At 36.1% G+C, this 23,269-nt stretch overlaps 1 protein-coding gene across 2 annotated transcripts in view; it reads left to right on the forward strand.

Annotated features, from left to right (window-relative positions):
* The window catches only part of PTPRD (protein tyrosine phosphatase receptor type D), a 6,523,893-nt gene that overhangs the window by 6,470,269 nt on the left and 30,355 nt on the right, over positions 1 to 23,269 (forward strand). The gene's annotated exons all lie outside the window — the stretch shown is intronic.

Below are 23,269 nucleotides of genomic sequence, written 5' to 3' on the forward strand. Positions count from 1 at the left end.
GCAACCAGCTTATTGTACATTGTTTATTTTTTATATTTTTTCAACCTAACAGATTTGTTTTTCAATTGAATTGTGCAGGTTGTAGGTCACATTAAAGGTGTGAAAAGTTTTGAAATGATTTAATGGCATTTTAACAGGGGTGTGTACACTTTTTATATCCACTGTAGGTCATAATGGCCCAGTGGTGTTAGTGATAGCAATGACAGCCTTCTGAAAATTAGAGCAAGAAAGCAAAAAGTGGCTGTTTATTAGATGCTACAAACATTTACCTTTATGTCAGCTTCTACTCATTAGTTATTTTGTTTTTTTTTTTCAAAATCTTTATTTTTATGCTAATAAATTTTAACAGACACATCCAAAATATTTACCAAGAAGATAATTTCCAACCATGAGAATGTGAATAAAACATATAGAATAGGCAGTAACTTATTTGCTAAATATTTAAAAGTATATACACAAAATAAAATGTTTGCAATATATATACTACATACAATAATATGCCAGAAGCCTAATAGATGAGCACACACTCTAATTAACAGCAAGAAAGTGAAAAGAGGATTATAAAAGAATACTTAATTATAATAACAACAAGCTTATTATTTTCAAAAATAAAATATATATAAAACCAATGATTATGACACTGGAATAAACCCCCTGAAAATGAGTACAATCAAAAAACAGCCAAGTGTTAGAAAATGTATACTTGTAGTTTATATTATAAGAATACATTAAAACCACTTCTCCCAGTAATTATCATAGTAGGAGCAGTTAGGAGGATTGAAAATAAACAATTTATGGTTTAGGATGTACTTGATAGCTGTTTAAAACCACCCCAGTTATTTTTACATCTATCCATCTGGAGGTTAACCAGTCAGGATAGTGTGATTAGGATATGGATATATTTTTGAGCTAATTCCTTCTGAGGGATATGTAAAAGAGAAAATTCCACAAAAGTGTAGCTTTTTCATAAACCACTTTTTCTAGTTAATACATGAAATATATCAGTTTTGTAATATTTACAAAGAGAACAATCAGTTGAGAGGTTGGGGTAAAATTTTTTAAGAATAGGTGGGGTTAGATATCCATTGTTACTTATTGTTAACTGTGTATAGAAGAGTTTTAATAGTTACAGTTTAGAAGTTATATTAATTGATTTGAGTTGTTGATTATATTAAATTTTCGGGTTTGTATTTGTCCAGTAATTAGAAAAGATAATGAAGTCTTGAAATCTTAATGAAGTAAATAGTTTATATATATTTAACAGCAATTTTTTTTTTTTTTTTGAGGTGAAGGATTTCCATAAGTGGTTACATAATGTTATATTAGCTTCATTTATATTGGGTTCATTCAGATATATTGAAATTTGTTCTCTTCTTTGTTTCAATATAATAGTATGTATAGACTTTTGGATAAAGGATTTTCTCAAATTGCTAGTTGAAAGATTTTTATTTAAATAAAAATCCAAGATTGACATATTTAAGGAGTGGGAAATTAGAAAGATTTAGGAATTTATAATCCTTAGGTTAAGATTTAAGTGGAATGCTTGTAATGACATAAATGAATTATTCAGATTAAGCAATTCTAAAAGATTTTTCAGAATTTTTATTTTATGTAGTAAGAAATTATGTAGTTTAGGACTTTTGAAATTCTCTTTTTTAATGAAAGGTAAGGCTTTTGGGTTGCAGTCTGAGTTGCAAAAAAAAAGTTATACCACATGTTAACCCAAGAAGGACTTCACAAATAAGATTTAGGATTATATTCTGCTATTTGAAGTATTTTACTAGCATTTATAGCATCATAATATAATTTAAAATCTGGAAAACTCATACTGCCAATGCTTTTAGGATACATTATTTTTATAGCCAATTCTAACTCATTTTGGGAACCATATAAACTTAGCAAGTGTGGTATATCTTGATGATAGCTACCTTGGAAAGCAGAGAGAGATTTAGTTTATTCCAGTCTGTAACATTTTCAACATTTAACCACATTTTTGCCAAATTATTTTTAAAAAGCAAAGTGGGGTTGTGATAAAATATTATACCCAGGTATTTAGGTAAGGTAATAATCTTCTTGATTGATAAGTCAGGAATAATATCAAGCAAACTGCAGTTAAGATTAACAGGAAAAATGGAGGATTTTTAAATACATTTATTTTGTAGTTAGAGAATTTAGAAAAATTATCAACGCTATTGAAAATTTTAGATAAATCCATACTAGGCAATGTAAATATAAATTTAGATAGTCCACAAAAACAGTAAAGGGTACTGAAATTCTGCAACTCTTTGATATTAAGTAATACGTAGCTTGAATTATCATTAAGAATGGAAGTACCATATAGATATTAAATAGGTAAGATGAAAGTGGGCAACCTTGTCTTCTACCATTTATTGTCTTAATTGGAGACAAGAAAATGTTATTAATAAATAGAGAAGTATATGCATTTGAATGAAGTATTTTATAAGATTAATAAAAGGAGAAGGAAAACTGAAGTGTGGTAGAAGTGTGAATAAAAAATCAAAATTTAATCTTTCAAATGATTTTTGAGGCATCTAATGCAAGCAAAAACAGCAAAGAATTATAATGTTTAGGTGGCATAATTAGTGTATCTAATATTAATGTATGATCACAAGTTTGTCTGGCTTGCATGAACTTAGCTATTTTATTGGACATGGGATATGCAACCTTGACGATTCTGAGTTAAACATTTTTTTCCTAGTAATCTGATTAAATAGTTCTCTTTTATGCACACATACATACACAGATACACGTGAAAATTGAAGTTAACATCTCAGTAAGTTATCAGAGGAATTTGAAAACAGTGGAGACAGCTTTTGTTGTGAATGAACACAAATGCGCGCACACACACACGCACACACACACACACACACACACACACACACACACACACACACACACACACACACACACACACACACACAGCTACACCATATTATTAGTGTCAGATGAAATTGAGTTTTATACCATTTTTATAGCAGATTATTAAAGGCTTTCACCCCTTACCGGTAAAAAGCAGAAAAGACAAACAACAACATATTTCTCCTTTTATGTTTTACAGCTAGTAACAGAAGTAATAACTTATAGTTGAATGGAGACATGCTTGTTTACCATAGTATTCAGAAATATTTACAGATAATTGTAGAAATAAATGCTTTGCATTTTTAGATAGACCCAGAAAAGATGAGCTTAGTTTTTATAGACTAGCAGAGCCTTTCTGTGAGCTATGCAGAATTCCTTTTTATTGGAATTTAATTTAACAACATTTTGACTTTGTCAGCTATAAAAAAGAAGGCATTCTTTGGTGTTTTGATGCATTTTCCTAAAGACACATTTTAATAAGAAAACCTTCCAGGCACTGAAGACAACGATTTGCAAGAAGGCATTTTTAGAATCTGTCCTGCTTGCAAGCTGGGTTTTTTTCTGCTAATGATAAGCTGTTCATATGGAAAATTTCATCTTGTTTACTAGATATAGCAACATGTATTTAAACTACTTCTTTTCTTCATGAAGATGTGATGATATTCTAGACTTGAGAGCTAAACCCAGATGAAATGACTGTTGCAAAGTATAGGTAACACAGTGATAATAATAGAGGTAGATTATTACACAACATCACTTATGTTAGATATAGAGAAGTGCTATCTTTTAAGAATATTGCAGATCATGGAGGTAGAAACCTTACAATGTTTAGTTTATATACTGAAGCCCTTATACAGGCTAGAGATTTATGTCCTCACTACCAAAGTTAAAAAAATAATATATATGTTCATAGTGAAGTCTGTCTGCTGTCAGTATACATGTGCTTGTGTTTAAGACAAGACTATTCTTCAGTAAGAAAACACTGTCAAGTCATGTCATATTATATGAATATCTTGCTGTTCATGTTGACACATGAGATAGGGATAACAGTTTCATCTCAAACACAGGCACTAGGAGCACACTTTGTTTTTGAAATGCTCCTTTACCTTTGGTAAAAACTCTGTACCCATGAACTACCACATAGGCAGCAATCTACATGACACCAAATGCGTGATAAGAGACCTTGGGACCCAGGTGGACAGTAGTCTCTCCTTTGATAGTCACATCACCACAGTAGTCAGAAAGTCCTTCTTCGTGGCACACCTCATCATAAAAGGGTTCTCATCCAGGAAAAAAGAGGTCATCGTTCCCCTCTACTCGTCACTCATTAGACCCATTATAGAGTACAACACCCCTTTTGGAATGTACCTCACAAGACATCTGCAGCAGCTAGAAAGGCCACAGAAGTACCTCACAAAGAGGATTACTGGCCTCAAACAAATGCCCTACATTGACCGCCTTAAAAAACTCCAGCTTTACTCCGTAGCATATCGCCTACTCCGAGGTGATCTCTGCCTAACATAGAAAGCTATGTCAAACCCAGAGTTCTTAGACATGCTACACCTAAAGAAATCCCAATCCCTCCGAGCTACACACTCTAGGGACCTTAACCTTGTCACCACAGTAAACAGGACACACTGGAAAGATAGATTCCTGTCCCAGAGACTTCCTATATTCTGGAACAAGCTACCCATCTATGTCAAGCAAAGTTCTTCATTAGCACTATTCAAGAAAAATCTTGATGAGTGGATGGGGAATAGGAAATACACCCCAGGGATCACTTCTGTGTCTTTGCAGGACAGTGGCACAGGAAAATAACTTTCTTGGGTGGTGTAAGCTATGGAACCTTGCTGGCTAGGCTTACGTAGGCCCTTGGTCCGATAGCCTAGTACCTACCTATGAACCTATGAAGTACGAGTTTTTGTCTTTTTTTTCCTTGAAGGTGATCATACATGGAGAAGAATGAGGACTCCCTAGCATTAGAAGTACCTGCGAGAATTTACAAATGTGATCCTTGATCACACAGGGCTGGAATGCAATCCAAACTACATGCTAAAGGCCAGCTGTGTCTGATTCATAAAGTGTCCTGTTTGCTGTGTGCAATGGAGTAACTACATATCCAACTGTACAGCATTAAGATTCCATGTAAGCTGTAAAGATGCAATTAGTGATCCATTGCATAGTTCACCATTCACAAATCCTTGAATACTGTGGATTATGAATAGTGATTTACAGAGGTACTGTTGCAGATAAATCATTTGAATTACAGATGTCTGGCACCCAATGTCCAAGACATGGTGGTCTGTTTTTATTTTAGTTTATTTATATTTGTTTACCAGGCTAGTGCACTGACCAGTTTCAGGCTCGAAGTCATAATTATATTTTGAATAGTTATCCCATTTCCTGATATTTCTGTATATTCTTTCTTTCAGATGCCATCCTGTGAATACCTACATATCTGTAACTTGTTTTCCAATGGCATTTTTATATCTTCTTGCTGTAACCTTCAAATACCCTGGAAACAAATTTGGCACTGTACGTTTTTTGCACTTTTACTACAACCATCGCCCTGTGAGCATGAGTTGAGGTGAAAAAAGTCTGATAACCAGCCCACCCACCTGATTATCAAATGCAATAAACAAACAAATAAATAAACAAATAAGTAAGCAAGTAAGTAAATAAATAAATAAATAAATAAATAAATATGTATCATAGCATTCAAAACAGCAAGACTGCCATTTATGAGAAATTGCAGTATACATACAGAGGGAGAGACTAAAGAAGTCCCAAAGACCTGTTCAAGTTACTGTTATACCATCTTTTGGAAATATTGTGGCACAGGTTAAGCAAGGACAGTCCTTTTGAGCAATATATGCACAACCCAAAGCAGATGTATATGTATCAGTGGGCTGTGGGTATGCGGTTTTACATTACAACAATTGTTTTTATGATCTACAGCAATACCTGGAGTATATACAGCCATTGATGAGTATTTTGATTGTTTGTAGTTGGGTAAAATATAAGTACCCAGGACCATTTTTGGACAAATATCTCTTCACCTTTTTTTTGAATGCTGTTGTGTTCACTTGATTTAGCAGTGTACTAGATGATGTAAAATAAACTGCATTCCAAGAAATGAAGATCTAACAACTAGTAAAAGATTAAATCTTATGTTAGTACTTCACTACTTTCTAAAAAGACCACATCATATCTGAAAAACATGGTCTTGCTTTTCTCATTGTGACAAAAAAAAAAGCTGGTCGGTAAATATAGAAGACAAGGATGAACAAAGGTTAGAATCCTGAGGAATGCCTTTGTATGCCCCTTCTTGTACTAACGGAAAACAAGCTGTTATACTGGGTGCAGTAGTTAAATAGTTTATTCTCCCTAGCATTTAGTCATTTGCCTTCATGGGGAGTCAAGTAGTTCATAATAATACAGCCCCGTGCTTCAGAGTGTATATAAGAAAATTAGTCAATTAATTAATTACCTATCATTCAACTGAGCAGGCAAAAAGCAGGCAAACAGTTTAAACAGGCAAAAGCATGAAAACTCTGAGAATTATTCAGGTCAGAAGTCTAAAAGGCTTGAAACAAATATTTGAAACATTTTATAACAAACAGCTCTGATTCATTTCAAATTTAAGATCTCGTGGAAAACCTGTATTTCAAAATCAACTGTGTTTCAATTCTGTGTAATAATTCATATTTACTTTTACCCCATATTTTACAGTACTGAGGCAAGCATCAAAACTGTTAAATGATCCCCCTTCCTGTCGTGTTGTGCCTTAAAATGAGGAGCTGCAGTACTGATGGGGTGCTCACTCCTGACTTCTCTACTATGGTCCTGTATAATGAATTTAACCATTCTTTTTGCTTACCACTGTACCACTTACTTTTCTGACATGTACATTGAATCTCTGACGAGCTCTGACATGTAAAACAACTGTCTTTGTTTTTAATATTACACTTGACACAACAAAACATTCCTGTCAAGACTGGGACTTTTTTGATTACTTGGTATCATTTCTAACGAAAAAACTCCCCTATAGTCAAAGATGCTTAAAAGAAATAGTAGGAAATCTAGGTAATATATTTTCCAAATATGGGCCAGAAAACAATATATTTCAATTATTTTAATAATTTGACTAAACGTGTCAGAAAAGGTGATGCACTTAGTTATACCGTACAGTATCTCTGCATTTAACTTAGTAGTGTCTTTTACAGCATTTGCATCAAGTCCACTGGACCTCTTAACTTTCCCTACTTGAAGTTGTTGTAGCAAGTAGATGTGAAGGTCTAGCCAATAGCTGATGTGCACTACAGATTCTTATGCCTAAACTAGAACACAAGTCATGAGTTTATGAACTAAAAACTTACAGTAAGTCAAGTTTGATTCTTTTTCTACCCAAGATGAACCAGATTTGACCTTGACTTTGTCACTGTTTTGACCACATTGGAAGTCATGATTGATATGTCCAAAAGGACTCTTTGTGCAGTGACGTTTTTCTGTTTTTGTATTTCTGGCAACCCGTTTCTTGGATCTTGGCAGGATGAGGTCTCATTATTATTGGAGGAGATGGACTCTACAACAGTCAAGGTGACAGCCATGTAAATGGGGCCACATAATTCAATCTTGTTAAAAAAAGCTTTCAGAAGTTGTCCTCAAGATAAAGTCAGCAAACTGATCAGAAGGGGTCATACTAGTACTGTCATTGCCCTGTAGTCTTTAAAGGTAGTGCATGAAAGTGAGGTAAACTTCCTGTTAAACTCATAGATTGTCCAAAGGATTCCTCAGAAAAATGGGCAACTGTACAGTATTTCCGTTTATAATGGGTTAGAATCATATTCATCAATTGTGAGAGCCAAGGTTCTATTCATTGTGACTAGAGGAAATTTGACCAGGGCACAGGGGAAATTCCACTGAAGAAAACTGAATTTGTGGCTGCTGTAAACATTTGTGATTGAAGGAAATAGTGATGCTTGTGTTAGCTGTACGGGCATTTTGTGAGGGTTGACTGGGTGAGATTCTTTGCATTACGAAATAGGGTAATGATTGACGTATTGAAAAACATTCTGAGACAAATTTCTCTGATGGAAAAAAAATTAAGAAGTGTGTCGCTTCTGTTTTATGATTTATTTTTCTATTTAGCTGCAAATAGAATGTCTGACTGTATAAAATTTGAAAACAGAGGTAGTCCAGAAAGCTCGAGTCAGGTATGGTCCACCTGTGACCTAGAGGGTGAGAGGACTAAAAGAGTGAGAGTACAAAGGATTAGTCCAGATAACATCCGTTTCGCTAGCAGATCTAGGAGACTCTCTCCATCTCTCTGATACCCTCCCAGTGGGAAGAATAAAGACACCTTGTTGAAGTTTCAAGTAATTTATTCAGTTAAAGAGGTAGATGGATGAACAAGAACTTTCATCCATCTACCTACTTAACTGAATAAACTACTTTAAACTTCTACAAGGCATCTTTATTCCTGTCAGTCTAAAACAAAGTGAGGTTCTGTGATGGAGCTCAACAGCAAACTAAACTGAACAAATCCATAATGCCAACTCGAATTCCAAACACCAAACAAATTTATTAAATCTTTGTTCCCTCCACAGGGAGGGTGTAAGAGAGCTAGAGTCTTTGAACTCTGCTAGATAAAATTATTTTATCTGGACTAATTCTTTGTACTGTATATGATTTGAGTATGTTGAAACAATGTAGATTGAAGTTAGCTTACAATTAAATATCCATACTCTAAGACGTGCTTTGAGGTGTTTTGTATCTCTATGAGCTGCCACCAACTCAGGCCGATTGACCTTTGTTTAATATCTCACCCTTGTAGGCACCTGTTGCCTTCTTGCCCTTGCTTGATCAAAGAAAGAACTTGAGGATTGCCTGAAGGGTAGTCTGGCAGTGCACAGTTCACAAAAATAATTTTGCAGAATCACCAAGAAACCCATTCTTTAAGATTATAACCTGTTACAGCTTGGTTATATTTAATTGTGGGTGTCCTTCCCATTTCAAAGACTTTTAGCAGACATAGTTTTTTAAACACCTTTATTAGCATAACATATTGCATATTGCATAATGACAGGAAAACAAATTGAAATATAAAAGAGAAAATAAACCAGCACAAAGCTTTTTTTTCTTTTCATGCATTATATATTATTGTAAGAATTGTTATTCGGTTTAACATCATAGAGATTACCCAAGTCCTGCCTTTCCTGAAGTTCCACTCCTCCTCCTTTCCCTGAACATTATTCTGCATATATTATTCCTGCAGATTCCATTTATTCCTATTTAGTTTGCTCATTCCCTTTTCTAAAGATCCCATCTCCATGTCACTTATCCCCTTTATAACATTTGATAATATTGTTGCAGTAGGTTTAGTGTTTGATTTCCATTTTCTAGTAAATCCTTTTTTTGGCAGTCAACATCATTAAATTTCGTAGGACCTTACTATGTCTAGGCATTCCTGTTTCTATATCGCAGCTCAAACAAAACATTTCCTTAATTAAAATAATTTGCTACCGCAACATTTCAAATCTACCAACTTGTTGCATCTCCTTAAAAATGCTCCCGATTATCCCTCTCTTTCCTATTACACATCTAGCAAATGCTGCCTACCTGTGGAAAAATTCTCTGAAGACTAATATGGGTGTAAAATATCTATGTAAACACCTTCATGCAAAAATCCTAACCATCTTAGGATTTTGTTGCTTACATGGGATCCATGCAAATATCCTCCCATTGTTTCATTGTATATTGCCTTTCCATTCTTATTTCCCCAAATTTTCTAGCCCCTTTTTATTAACTATTATCATTCATTGCATAAGTTTTGAGAAAACAGGTTTGGTGAATTATAGACTGTGAGCTTGATAGGAAACCTTATCGAGTTTATGAAACACTGTAATTAGGATGACATCCCAATGAAAACTGTTAGGTAGCAGTTGTAACACAAAGTGAGGTTCCCTAGTTCACAATAAAGGTTGATGATGTTGTCATCTGCAGCTTTCTTTTACCTTTTCATATGTCCTTGTCATCCACAGGGAACAATGCCATCCTGTCTGTAATCATAGAAAATAAGCTTTATTGCCTTCTAACTGATGATCAGAGGCTTTTTGTAAGTTTTAGTCAAACTTGTTTTTATTTTACTTCATATACTCCAGAGTGTAGTGGTGAGCTTTGAGAAAAAAAAAAAAGAATGCGGCACTACATTTGCTGTTAGGTGGAAGCAACTGTTTTCTGCATATTCTTGTGCAAAAATGAGTACATTCATGCTCCAGACATAATATCTTGAATATAATCTAATCCTTTTGAGTTCGGAGCAGTAAGTATAAATGCCCCTAATTGTTAGTGTTCCTGGGAGAATAGTTTTAAATTAATACCCCTGTCTCTATAAATGACTTTGCACAAACAATATCTTTTCATGTATTAAAATCTCAAGCTCTTTCACTCTGGTTTCTGTTCACAGCAGTGCAGATGAAGGTGACATGAATAAGTTATAGCCTTCATGTCTGACATTTAAATACACTGAAGTTTCTTCACAGTAGTATTAATATTGTAGTGGAGTGTAAAGGAGTCATCGATTAGAAAACCAGTAGGGTTATGAGTGTCTAAAATAGTAGTTCATAAGATGCAATATGGCGTTTAACCTCAAAATATGTAACTATGCATTTAAATGATTTGCAGTCACTAATGTACGTTATACCATGAGTTATGAGATATCCCTCGGCCATTGTACACGTCCCCTTTTCTCCAGGCTCAGCTAATGATTGCTTCTGAATTTAAACAGACTCTGAAGCTGCTGGATCATGTAGCCTATGTTGCTGTGGGACAAACATCTATCCATGGGACTTCTGCTCCCTGGGCAATCACCCTGCTTATTTAGATTATAGTAGATTTACAGACGATTGTATGTTAACTTAGCAAAAGGTAAACACCCAGCCTAGAATGTTAGGTAGCTTTTACCCCTATTTTTTGGAATCCCTTATATGACTCAAACTTCTTTAAAGAGAAGAACCAAGGTTCAATATGCTGTACACAAATGTATTCCCCTTTGGAGTACAGTACAGAAAAGGGAGTCCCTCGGTTTGGGGTTGTCAGCACAAGACATTTCCTTTGGGTTGAAAAAAATTCTGATTCCCACAAAAGGAATTTGGATTTGCTAGGAATTAATGGGCCCAAGGCAGCTGCCATTCCAGTGTTTCAGTCCCTATAATCTGCCTTTAGAAGTGCCTCTTTATAACCAGTCTTCCAAGCTCCAGATCTACAGAAGCCAGTAAACTTTTATTATGTGAAAAATAAGCTAGGTACTTCAGAATTCTGTTTCAGGTCAGGATGTCATCTTCTTTGGTGTTGTGATGGGTTGAAGTTGAGTCTTATGACTAATACCCATCTAAATCATAAAGAAAGAACATTACTAGAAGAGTTTGGCTAGATGGGTCTATACATCTTTCAGAGTGAGCATCACAGTCACCAGTTACAAAACACATATGTTACAACTTCAGAGAGATGTATTAAAGCACACAGGGGAATCAGGCAGAACGTATTTCAGAGACATCTCTAAGAATGAGGTTGTCTAAATTAATTCAAAGAAAGGTCAGTGGGTAAACGTTGTCATATCTGGCTACAATGCCACAGATGGATTTTCCAGGGGAGTAGTCCCAGGCACACTAATTAGGAGGCATGCCTGGATGAAGTCCTTGCCTGAAGATGTCAGGAGCTAATCATCAGTGTTCCTTTGGACAAGCACTTGCATTCTGGTCTCCACTGCAGAAAATCTTAAGGGGAAAAAAGTAGAGAAAAAGGACAAAACCATACACATGGTCAAACATCTTTTTTATTCACCAATACCAATCCTGGAACAAGAACTTTTCTAACCAATGACTGGTCTTTCTGTAGCAATCTGAGCAGCTCTGAAAACTAAAGCTTATGAAATAATAGGCTCTTGGTGATGTAGATAGGGCTAGAGCAGGTAGCAGGGCGGAGGAACAGGCAATGGAGTCCCACCATCTCGAAACAGTACCCTACTGTACTGTCTACTTTCTACCCCCCCATACTTGAATACCAACCACCGTTCCACAACCACCCCCTTTTAATAGAATGGAATCTAACCTTTTTCAAATCCATTTATTTTCTCTGGCCTCACACATGCTGATCAGGAAAATGATTGTGCCAGGATACACTACAGAGTTCAAAAGCTTCTCTCCTTAGATGAAGATGCTCACATCATGTCAACTTAGGTGTTGCAAGTGGGTCCAGTTGTGATGCACTGCTTGTATCTGCTGTCACACACAGCATTCCATCAGGAGAAGAAATTGAGTTTATAGTCCAGATTGTTCCTTTTTCCAAGAAAGGATGTTCTGTGAACTCCCACCTTTGATTGTTCATTGTCACATGTTTCCAGTAATAAAGACTTTGGATATTCAAATATCAATTCTCACTGGATCTTTTGTGACTAAAAGCAGTGATGGCATAATTTCTCATGCTTGGGTAGTGTATTAGGAGCATAGGAAATGGGAACACAGGAATGATATAGGCAAATGGTCACAAGGACCACAGGATGCCCAGCTATGTACACCTTTGTCACACTTTAAAAATCTGTGATGCTGGCCCCCAGCTATGGAAGTCTGCAGCAAAACACTACAGCAGAAATAAAATCCGAAATAACAATGTCTTAATTTAATTAGGTAAGTCATTTCTTTTTTTTAAATAATGGCTTTGTATGATAGCAATAGGTGACTGTTGTGTGTGGGGTTAGTTAAGGTTTACCCATTGCTGGCTTACTGATTTAATTATTCAGACTTTATCCTCATGATCAGATCATGCCAGCATTGGGTACACCCTGCATTGCCTTTGCTAAGTCATTGATTACTGCTAAGTGTTTGAATAAATCTGCAATATAGTCAGCCGGTTTAGTCAGTGCACTTTTATTTTTTGGTTGCTATGCAACCAAAATGGACTGCCATTATAACAACAGAGCAATTAGCCTGGACCAGGTAAATAAGGGATATAACTGCAGAAAGAAATGGTTGTGTACATGAATGTGTGTGTGGGGGGAGTAGTTCAGAGGAACAGTTTTTTGGCTTCAAATGACAGTGAAATCCATTTTTCCTGTATAGAGGAATGGAGAATAAAGCTAGTAAATGCTTGCACTGATAACCAGCTGACAGAGGATGAGTCAGCTTACCAGAAAAGTCTGTCTTCAGTTGCATCTAAAAGCTTAGGAGAAGAAAACATTACTCATTAAAGTGTATTTTTAAACTTAAGTACACATTTACAATTATTAATAAACAGCACTCCCCTTCTAGTCACAAAAATAATCTGCACTTAAGCAAAGATACCTTTACACTGAGAATAGAGTTGCTGCTTCCTATTGTGATTACTCACTCCCCCCACACACAAACATTAGCAGAACTCAATCAAGATTAAAAAAAAGAACCATCATTTGCAAACTACAAGTGTGGTTGTAATATTTAAACTAAATAAACCAGATGACCAACAAATACATTTTCTTGTCCATTCATAGAGCTACCATGAAACAGAATCTCAAACTTGTTTAGAAAAGTAATATGATGTGAGAGTGCCTGCCCCCTGCTGCTGATTCTTAGATGACATTGGTTAACTACAGGATGTGCCAAAGGCACTTTGTTGCAAACTACAAGTGAAGGTTTAGTATAAAAAGTAAATATTCCCCTGTATTCATACATTTCACACCCTTTCCAGTCCCTAGCCCAAAAAGAGCCGTAATGGAGATCCCCCTCTTGAATATTGTCCCAAGTGTCCATTGTCAGTATGCCTAATGTTATCTTCAGGATAGTGAAAACTGTCATTCAAAAGTAAAAGTGAAGTTTTGTTATTTAAAAAGAAAAAAAATCCTCTCACATCCATCCACTTTCCTTTGCCTAACCCAGCTTCAGATGTTTTGTAGTTACAATGGGAGATACCCAGCCTAATGTTTCAGTCAGATAAGTGTTATAGACATGCAAACAGTTACGCATTGTCAAGTTACTGACAGAAAATGTTCTGCCTTTTTTTCCCCCCAAAGAATAAAATGAAATGACCTATTGTTATTTGTTCTACCCATATTGAGCTCTTTCACTATGGACATACAACCCAGCACCACAACTGTTTTTAACGAGTGTAGAATTAATGGTCTGACTTCTTCCTTGGTCTGATTTTTATACTATGGCCCACAATTAAGTTATGAGCTTCCATTTAGTTTGGCATTATTTTGTAACAACCAGTTTTGACTTTTTTGAACCCAGGTTTTCAGTTTGCCATCTCATAAACTATGTTACTGCCATTGTACAAGCCTGCCTAAAAGGTAATTTTTGCAGTTATGAGAAATCTTTCTTTTCATTACTTTTACTATAGTCATTTTTCAAGCAGGCTCTTAAGATGTTCATTTGTTTATAACTCCGCATTCATTCATTCATTCATTCATTTATTCATTCATGTTATGAATACCCACTTAATCCAGTTCAGGCTTATAGACACATGAATAAGAAACTAATCCTAGAGAAGGTCTCATCCCACTGTAGATACAAACACACACACACACACACACACACACACACACACACACACACACACACACACACACACACACACACACATGAAGGAGTCTCAGTTCACTTACAGTATGCCTTTGGAATGCAGGAGGAGACCGAATCACCTGTTAAAACCTCACTTAAGCACAGACAGGACATATGGACTCTATGCAGAAAGCACTTCAGCCAATAACTGAACAGGAGAACAGATGGAGGCGGTACTATTCACTGCAGCACCACTCAACTTCCTCATTCTTAAAATGTGAATGTTGAAAATCTGGGCCAGTATTGAGAAACAAAGTAAAGTTTTCAATCTCTTCTGTTGCATGTTAGCTGTGTAGCCTTAGGAATTTCTAATATACTGATTGAAAACAGAAATAATTTCTGTTTATTTGGTGAAGAACATGAGTATGAAGGCTGTCATTCATCTTAATAGTGCAGAAAGAACGTGTTCAGCTTCAGTACTGATGACCAAGTGATTTAGCAGCCCAAGTAGAAAAGCACTAGTTATGATGGGGAATGAATAAGTGGCTGATGGCCGGTTTGTCTTTTCCATGGTGGGGGGTGCACCGTGAAGTTAGTATTGGGTAAATCTACTATTATACCAGACAAACAGTGTTGAAAGTTATCAGGCCCATATGATGTGGTGAATGTTTCCTCCCAGCTTTGTACATTTTCAGTGTTTTAAACTGAAATTTACAACACACTGATTTTTTTCACAGATCACCTAGTGTGACAGGCTCCACAGTTGGGTGTGATGTGTGACAGGGTGGAGTTGTATGTGTATACCTGACACATCAAATACTACCAGCAGGTACCACAGTTTTCTGAATCTTACAGCTCCTTCTAATAAATTTGAGATTCCTAAATTTTCAAAGTTACTTGGTAGTTAAAAATCTACTTCCAATCATTAACGGACCAGAGTTCTACTGTGGAGACCCCTTACCGGGTAAAAGCCGAAAGACAAACAGACATTTGGTAATTAGTTAGAAATGTTATACATTTAGTTAGAAACAAGTTCCAGTGTACCACACTACTGATATTCTTAAAAGTTGTTTAGTTTTCTATTCCATTCCAACTCCGTGCTTGTGACCCTAAAAGATGTAGCACACCAGGCCAGTCTGTCAAGAACTGCAGTTCCATACCCATTACTTTGGTAATGATGTCCATCCACCTTAGCATCTGCTGCCTTCTCCTCCTTCTCCTCTTGCCTGTGATCTTCCCTGGCATCACTGTATTTCACTTTTGTGGCCAAAGTATTTTAGTTTTTATTTTCAGGCCTTACAGTGAACTGTTTTTGATTATTTTCTTAAAACTGACTGATATGATCTTCTTGTGACACATAGAATTCTCAATTTTTTTTCCAGTACTAAAATACTACAGTTAAAAAGAATTGCTTGTCAAATACATAGCCTAATCAATAGTCCAGTTCTTACAGCTTTGTGTTATTACCCTTTCTTGTAGTCCAACCCACATTTCTCCTTCATGCTATCTGCATTTATGTTACACTCTCCTTTATGTTATCTGTAAGAAGTAAAAGCCTCACTCGTAGCCAAACCTGTAGTTCTCCTTAATGTTGGTCTCCCTGCTCTGTATCTCCCCTCTTTGTCATCAAATCTGCATTATTTTTCAGGTACGTGACTTCTTAATATGTTTCATGTGCTTTCAGTATATATTTTCAGATGATTCCTAGTACATGTCCATGCTATTTGTAGGAAGACAGTGGATACTAACAAATGATTGCTTCTAATAGCAGGAATTTCTCGACAACACTGTAAAGTCAACTTAAAAATAAAATGACCCTTCAGAAACAGTATATATGTAAAATGAGCTTTATGCCACATTGAAACCCCAGTAGTCCTGAAATTAAGTATCTTTATGTTACAGTACAAGATGTTTTACATATTATACAAACTAGACTGCAGTATTTTCATATAAATAAACTCCATCACGGAGGATTTCTATCCTTATTCAGAGATGAAATGTATTTTTAAGGTGTTAGGTTTGGTTTTAGTATTGTATCAGTAGTGTAAAGAGACTTATGCTAGATTTTGTTAGTTTTATAGTTTCTTTATAATTTAGGTAGTCTAATGTTGTTTAGCTTAGTTATGTAGGGTTTGGTCTTTTTTTGCTTCCAGTGCTGTTTTCTTATTTGCTGGTTTTACTTTAATGCTTTTAAGCTTTATTTTTCTAGTAGAAGGATACTTATTTTTAGCTTTGATAGGTTAGTATTCTAAAGTAAATGTGTCATACATAAACTACTTTGACGTACTATTAAGCTGCTTCCTCAAGAATGCTAATCTCAGAATAAACTTTAACTGTTTCAAATTATTGTTATAGTTATGCAGCTATTGTCTGACATCCTTCAGTCCTTGTCCTATAAACTCTTACTTCGAGACGTCCTGCTTATGAAATGTAAATAAAATCTGGTCATCTCACTGCCTCATAGTTTACTAGAAAGGCTGTAATACTAAAATATAATAAAAATGGTGACATTCAGTCTTCAATGGGAAGAATCAACTGTTTCAAACAAAGGCCCTTTGTGCCTCAATAGCCATGTTTTTCTTGTGCATATTTCACATATATCCAGTGCACAGCATGCGAAAAATACCTTACCAAGAGAATAATTCTTGGGCTAGTAGAAGTTCATACATCCAGAAGCAGTAGAAGCAAGTGGAATACAAAAGCTGAAAGCGCCCATCTGTAATAAAATATTCTGCAGGTTGAAGGGCAAAAAGATGACTGATAATGCATTGAAAAAATAAATACATATGTAAATAAAATGAATGTCTTGTGTGAAACACAGGTTTCCCTTCTGAAATCATAGCTATTCAAAAAGGCTCTCAGTCCATTATCATGGAACGGTATTTCATTTAGCTGGAGAGGGAGGGGTGGGTGGTAACAGCTTGATAAATTGTGAAAGGAGTGCTGTAAGAAGCAGCTGTCTAGACCATTTGCTGTTACTACCATTCATGGGGCCTTGTCTGTGGCTGAAGGCACATAAACATGTATGCTCTCATTTGTCTTCCTCCGCAAGGCTGCCAGGGACATTCACTTATAAAGTCTCTCTCGAAGGTCATCACACAAGTTTTCTGATGATCTGTTTCTATCAGCCATTCTAAATATCTGTGACACAGCTGTGATGGGATCCACCATATCAAATGTACAGTTTCAGAGCATATTATAAAAAGAATGGGAAATAGTAAAGCATTCTGTCAATGTAGTCACCATTCATATTTTACCAATGTACTTGTTATGCAATGGGACATGTAGCAAAATAAATAGCTCAATTATTCACAGTCACTGTGGGACTTAACAGTTTGTGAACGCTTTCAAAATCTGACAGTCATTTGGGATGTGTCAGTTTGCATAAGCTTTACAAATGTGGAAGTTTGTTTTAGATATGTCAGTGTGTGCAGGTTTTGAAAATTAGATAGATGATCAGTTTTATAAAAAATATTTCTTTTAAAGAATTGAAAAAAATAACAATGTTAGCAGTGCTTAAGCATGGGTAGGTAAATATATAGCAGATGGCACCTAAGCTACCTAAATTGTTCCACTTCTGCAACTATATCACCATCTGGAATTGTAATCTGCTTGGTGGCTGTTAGCAGTCTCTCATATACAACCCTTAGCTGCTATGGTCTAGAAATTTCAGTTTCTTAAACTTAATTATGCAACTCAGGTAAGTTTTAGTTCAGTGTGATTTATCTGAACTTTCTTAAGTATAGCTCCTGTAACCTGTCTAATCCATCAAAGAGAGAAGTTGTCTTGTAACACCGGGATACTTGGTCAGGCTAGAGGAAGTTTGTTTCAGGTTTGCAAAATTGATCTGTCTCCTTTTAGGAAGTATCTGTGAGCATACAGAACCTAATGTGCACACAATCAGAATACATCAAAGCAAGTATGGATTACTACAAATTTATTTTTTAACGATTTCCCTTTGCTAGATGGCTCTTTTCCTATCCTTGCATAAAAGATTTCCATCTCTGCAACCATTCCTTAAGAGGAGTAGAGCTAGATTGATTTTCATGGCATACTTTGCCACTCGATATATGTAAAAGACACATAATGCTATGCACTTTTGTGTCCTGTGTCTGCGTCTGATAATATATGCAGTCAAACATATAAAACTGTGCCTTGTTTGCAGAAGACTAAAGCTATGGTTAGGCATATCACTCTTCAGACTGCCTTACTTATGTTGTGATCCAGAAAGAGAGACGTTATGTGTTCCTTACCCTGCAAGTCATTACTACTTAACTTTGGGTGAACAACCACTGCTCTGTAGGCATTTTTACATTCCCTGTAGAATAAGCTTCTTGTTTACAAGGATTGAAGAAAGAATTTAATTTTTTTTATTCGGTAGCTGCCACTGTTTTATTCTGGTTATGAGTTGTAGTCACAGTGTTTTATTCTGGTTATAGGTTGTTGTCATTAATATATCTCCCACAGGAGGTAAACCTCATTGGTCACTGGCTATTAACTAACATTCCCTTATGATGTTATTGGCTGTCCTGTCTGTTTTCTCAGGTTGTTTGCTTCTGTAATATGTTTGTCTGTTCTGTTCTCATTATGTACTTATTAAGCAATAATGATTGACTCTATATGGATATATTAGGATTTACCCACAGTTGGTATGGTTTGATCACAAGGGCAAAACCCAAGTGATTAAACAAAGAAAAGTGTGGGTAAATCTTGATATACCCATAAACAATCATGGATTATTCCTGGTATACAATGACATTATTTAAGAAACCTGTAGTGTTCCTCCATGTTCTTACTTGTTTACTGATGTACTGTGCACATACCTCTCAACCTCATAGAGCAAGAAATCTGGATGAAGCCATAAATAAAAGTGGAACAATGGCCCAAAAATAGGGACAATTTTTAAATATTGCTCTTACAAACTTAGAAAGTTGAAAGAATAACAGGTTGTACATTAGCATGAATTTTCTGAATGGTGTGAAGTCTGAAACTCAAATGTCTGTCATTATTTTTTAACTTCAGTCATTAATGATTTTCCACTGATTTGACAGAAAACCACAATTTTATGAAAAATGGACCAAATATATGAGGTAAAAATCTAGACATTCTTTAAAAATGTGTACAGCTGAGAGGTATACGTGTGCATGTGTATGGGATTTGTTTTTCACATGCTTGCACAGTACATCAGTACAGTGCAGGAGAAGCAACGGAGAAAAGAGAATATCCATTGCTGGGTTTTTTTTGTTTGTTTTTACTGCTGAAATTTTTGAGAGAGTGCAGAAATACAAGGACAATCAGGTTTGTTTCTGATTTATTAGTTTTGCAGAACATACATGATTTTTCTCATATTTGGCATTTGCCTCTGGGCATATACCATTAGAATGTTTGGCTGCTCCGTGGTACTTCAGCAGCTGGACTTTTGTTTTTTGTATATGCTTGATTTTCAATGGGCACACTGGTTGGGATGTCCGATCATCATGCTCATTTTTGAATAGTAATGAGCCGTTATTGTATAATGTGGTTTATCCAACAGAATGCATGCTTATTTTGACTATACTAATAGACTACTGTTCTTAAATGAGAGGATCTGCACTGTCTGATTATCTATATTTGGTTTGCATATTAAATAATATTTTTTGTTGGGTACCATGTTGTTGCTGTTGTTGTTGTTGTTGTTGTGTCTTTCGGCTTTTCCCGGTTAGGGGTCACCACAGCGGAACTCCGGTCCCCTAATGATTGGCAGTAGATTTTTACGTGCCGAGTTGCCAGCTCTGACGCACAACCTTCAACGAAGGTACGCCCATTCACGCATGTCTCCACACAGAAGACGCTCTAGTTGAGAATCGAACAGGACAACGTCGTACTGTGAGGTAACAACGCTACCGCAGCACCACCACTGCAAGATTTTTGTTGGGTACCATCACTAGTCATATTCATGTAGAAGCCATCTGTTACATTCTGTATCACGCTCTCATTTGCTTTTGCCTGTGTATTTTTTTTTGTGTTGGGGGGATTCACGCCTACTGCTTCCCCATAAATTGAGGGATTATATGATATTTGTGATGTCTAATAAACTGTGTTGTTCATGACACTTCCCCTGAAGTGCAAATATTGTTATCAGCAACATGGTTAAATCACATTTGGATGTCTGTGTTTTGAGCTTACAAGTTTGTTGCCTGTTGCTTATCTGTACTGAGTTGTAATCTGCTATTCCCATGTTTTCTTTGATAAAAATAAATTTTGGCAGTGAGCCCAGACGTCTCCTACTTTGCACTCAAACAAATGAGGAACGGAATAAACATATTTTCTTCTTAACATTCTCCTTTTTTATGGTTATAATAATTACAGATTTAACTGCTAAAAAAACATTGAAATCATAGTCCCGCACTTTGTTTCTTGTAGTGTTGGAATGTAGGAACAGCTGATAATGTATTTTAACTGGCAAACTCAGAATGAAGGAAAATGTGCACTTCCAAACCATGCTTTTAATGAATAAGTATGGAGCTGCATGCATGAATTAGATTGACTTGGAGATGATAAACACAGTGGAAAAGTTTGGGGTAATGTGGTAAGTGTACAACTTCATTGTTGTATGAAAATTGAGAACAGTAGGTCTGAACTGGCAAACTGTGGTTGTCTTTAAGTGAAGTGTTGGAGAAGTGCAGAAATTATACTTCTTCTCTGTAGAAGCCCTGTGCCATAGTGGTGGAGAAGGGAGTCAGTTGTTGAATTCAGGAAAAGCACTGAAAATTCCATCCTAGCTGTATGACAGTTGATCATCTCTTTACCTTGTGTAAGTGTTTGACTAGTTGTTTGCTAGGGCAATCTATGTTTGTTTTGTGCACTTGCAGTAGGCCAGTGACTGTGTTGTAACCTGTTCTGTGAGAGGAACTAAAAAAATTATGTGGTAGGAGAGTTAACTGTTACACACTGTCCAGTCACTGTATGATGAACACATGTAAGTTGTATCCACATCTTTGACATTACAGTTTATGACATAGATAGTAGGTGTCACCACTGCTAGACAAGATTTTCATGGATGGAATGGCAAGGATGAGCCAACGTTGAGAGGGTGTTTTGTTTGGGGACCTACTGGTTGCATTGGTGCAGTCTGCAGGTGATAATTCATTAAACCCTGTTCTCTAATGGGCAGCACAGTTTTCTGGTGAGTGTGAAACATCTGGAGTGAAAGCCTTTACCTCCAAATCAGACACCAGGGTGAATTGGTAAGTTTAGATAGGAAAATATGTTATTGAAGGAGTGTGTACACTCTGGGCTTATACAACGTGACAGCAAACGGAAGTATGAGAGTAACAAACACATTAGCCTGACAGTGGTAGTTCGCAGAGCAGTGAACCACTCTGTGCTTGTTGAATTAAGGTGCATGATATAATGAGAAATGCAATCATCCTTTAGTGCCTCACAGTGGCTACCACGCCTTCTTGTGGATTGAGAGGAACCACACAATCTTTTGTGTATGCCTCCTCAATGGCTGCTGTTGCATTTGTCTTACTCCACTTAGGAAGGCCCTGGGACCAACTCTGGACATGATGGATGGATTATATTTTTGCTGGGCATGAGAAATCTTGGGGATCCCTAAGATAAATTAATCTGCAGCTAGAAAAAGGGAAGCTTGGTTTGGCTAGCTTATTTTACTGCTGTTATGATCCTTAACAGAAGAAGCAAAACGAAAGGGATGGAGTTCATGTTATTAGATGGTGGCTTTGAGATATTAGCAGCAAGTGTGTGACAATCATGTCATAATGAAACAAAAAGCTTTTAATGGGAAAATGGCAGGTGACTCCTTATAATGTGCCACATCTGTGAGTTGTTGTTTACCGGATAGTGTTCTTTTTTGCACTAGAGTGACAAAACAGATTCTGCTACTGATATTATCACAGATACAAAACAACTCTTTGTGTGAACTTCTTTACTCAGAAGTGTGTGCTGAAGCTTGTAGACCTGATGAAGAAGAGTGGAAAACTTTCAGTTGTTGAACATATTATGAATTAACCATGTTCAGTTCTTGAACGTATTATGCGTGAACCATTTAAGTGCAGTGAAGATAAGTCATGCAGTTTTTTTTTCTGAAGTACTAATTCAATTTTTTCCCCGAGTCCTGTAATATTGTGGCTACAACAAAAAGTTCTTCTTCAGTCAGAGGTCAGTGTTAGTATACTGTAACAGTGCTAGGATAATTGTGAATTTTATTCTTTCAACATGCTTGTATATGTCAAAGTTAAACAGCAGAAACCACAAAATTGTCATGTTAGCCATAAAAATTTAACAAAGAAACTCTCTGGGGTCAATATACAGCCAACCTTAGCTTCTGCAGCCACAGAGTTTACTGCAGTGTAGTGCTAGGAATGGAACTAACGTGAAGGACTGAAGCAAACCAGAGAATAGCTTCTCAAATAACGTAGCAGAGTGTAGTATAGTTACACAAATAAAACTAATATAAATGCCCAAAATGGAGTCCGACAAATGTCACTTATGCTTTTGCCTTTTCATGCTGTACATGTAATAGGATTTCAGTCATCTGTGCGTACTTCTTGTCATTTATCATTTCGCTGGGGCGCCTTCATGGTTAAATACATACAGAACTGAATGAAAACCATGTACTATACAAAATAGTGGATAATGAGGCATCTCTAGCTGAAGGCTTTTTTTTCCTGTCTCAGTGCTGCAGTAACATCATTGGGTCACTGTTATCTGCATTATGGAGGACCCCACAGTTTCATCACCAACCACTGATTTAAAATAAAGACCCACGTTTCAGATTTCCATCAGCCACATTCTGAGATTTCTCACGGTAGATTTTAAAGCCTTCATAACAAGCATCTTTAATAATTCTG

This window comes from Protopterus annectens, chromosome 2.part0, assembly GCF_019279795.1.
Source record: "Protopterus annectens isolate FY-2018-M chromosome 2.part0, PAN1.0, whole genome shotgun sequence".
Classification (NCBI taxonomy): domain Eukaryota; kingdom Metazoa; phylum Chordata; order Ceratodontiformes; family Protopteridae; genus Protopterus; species Protopterus annectens.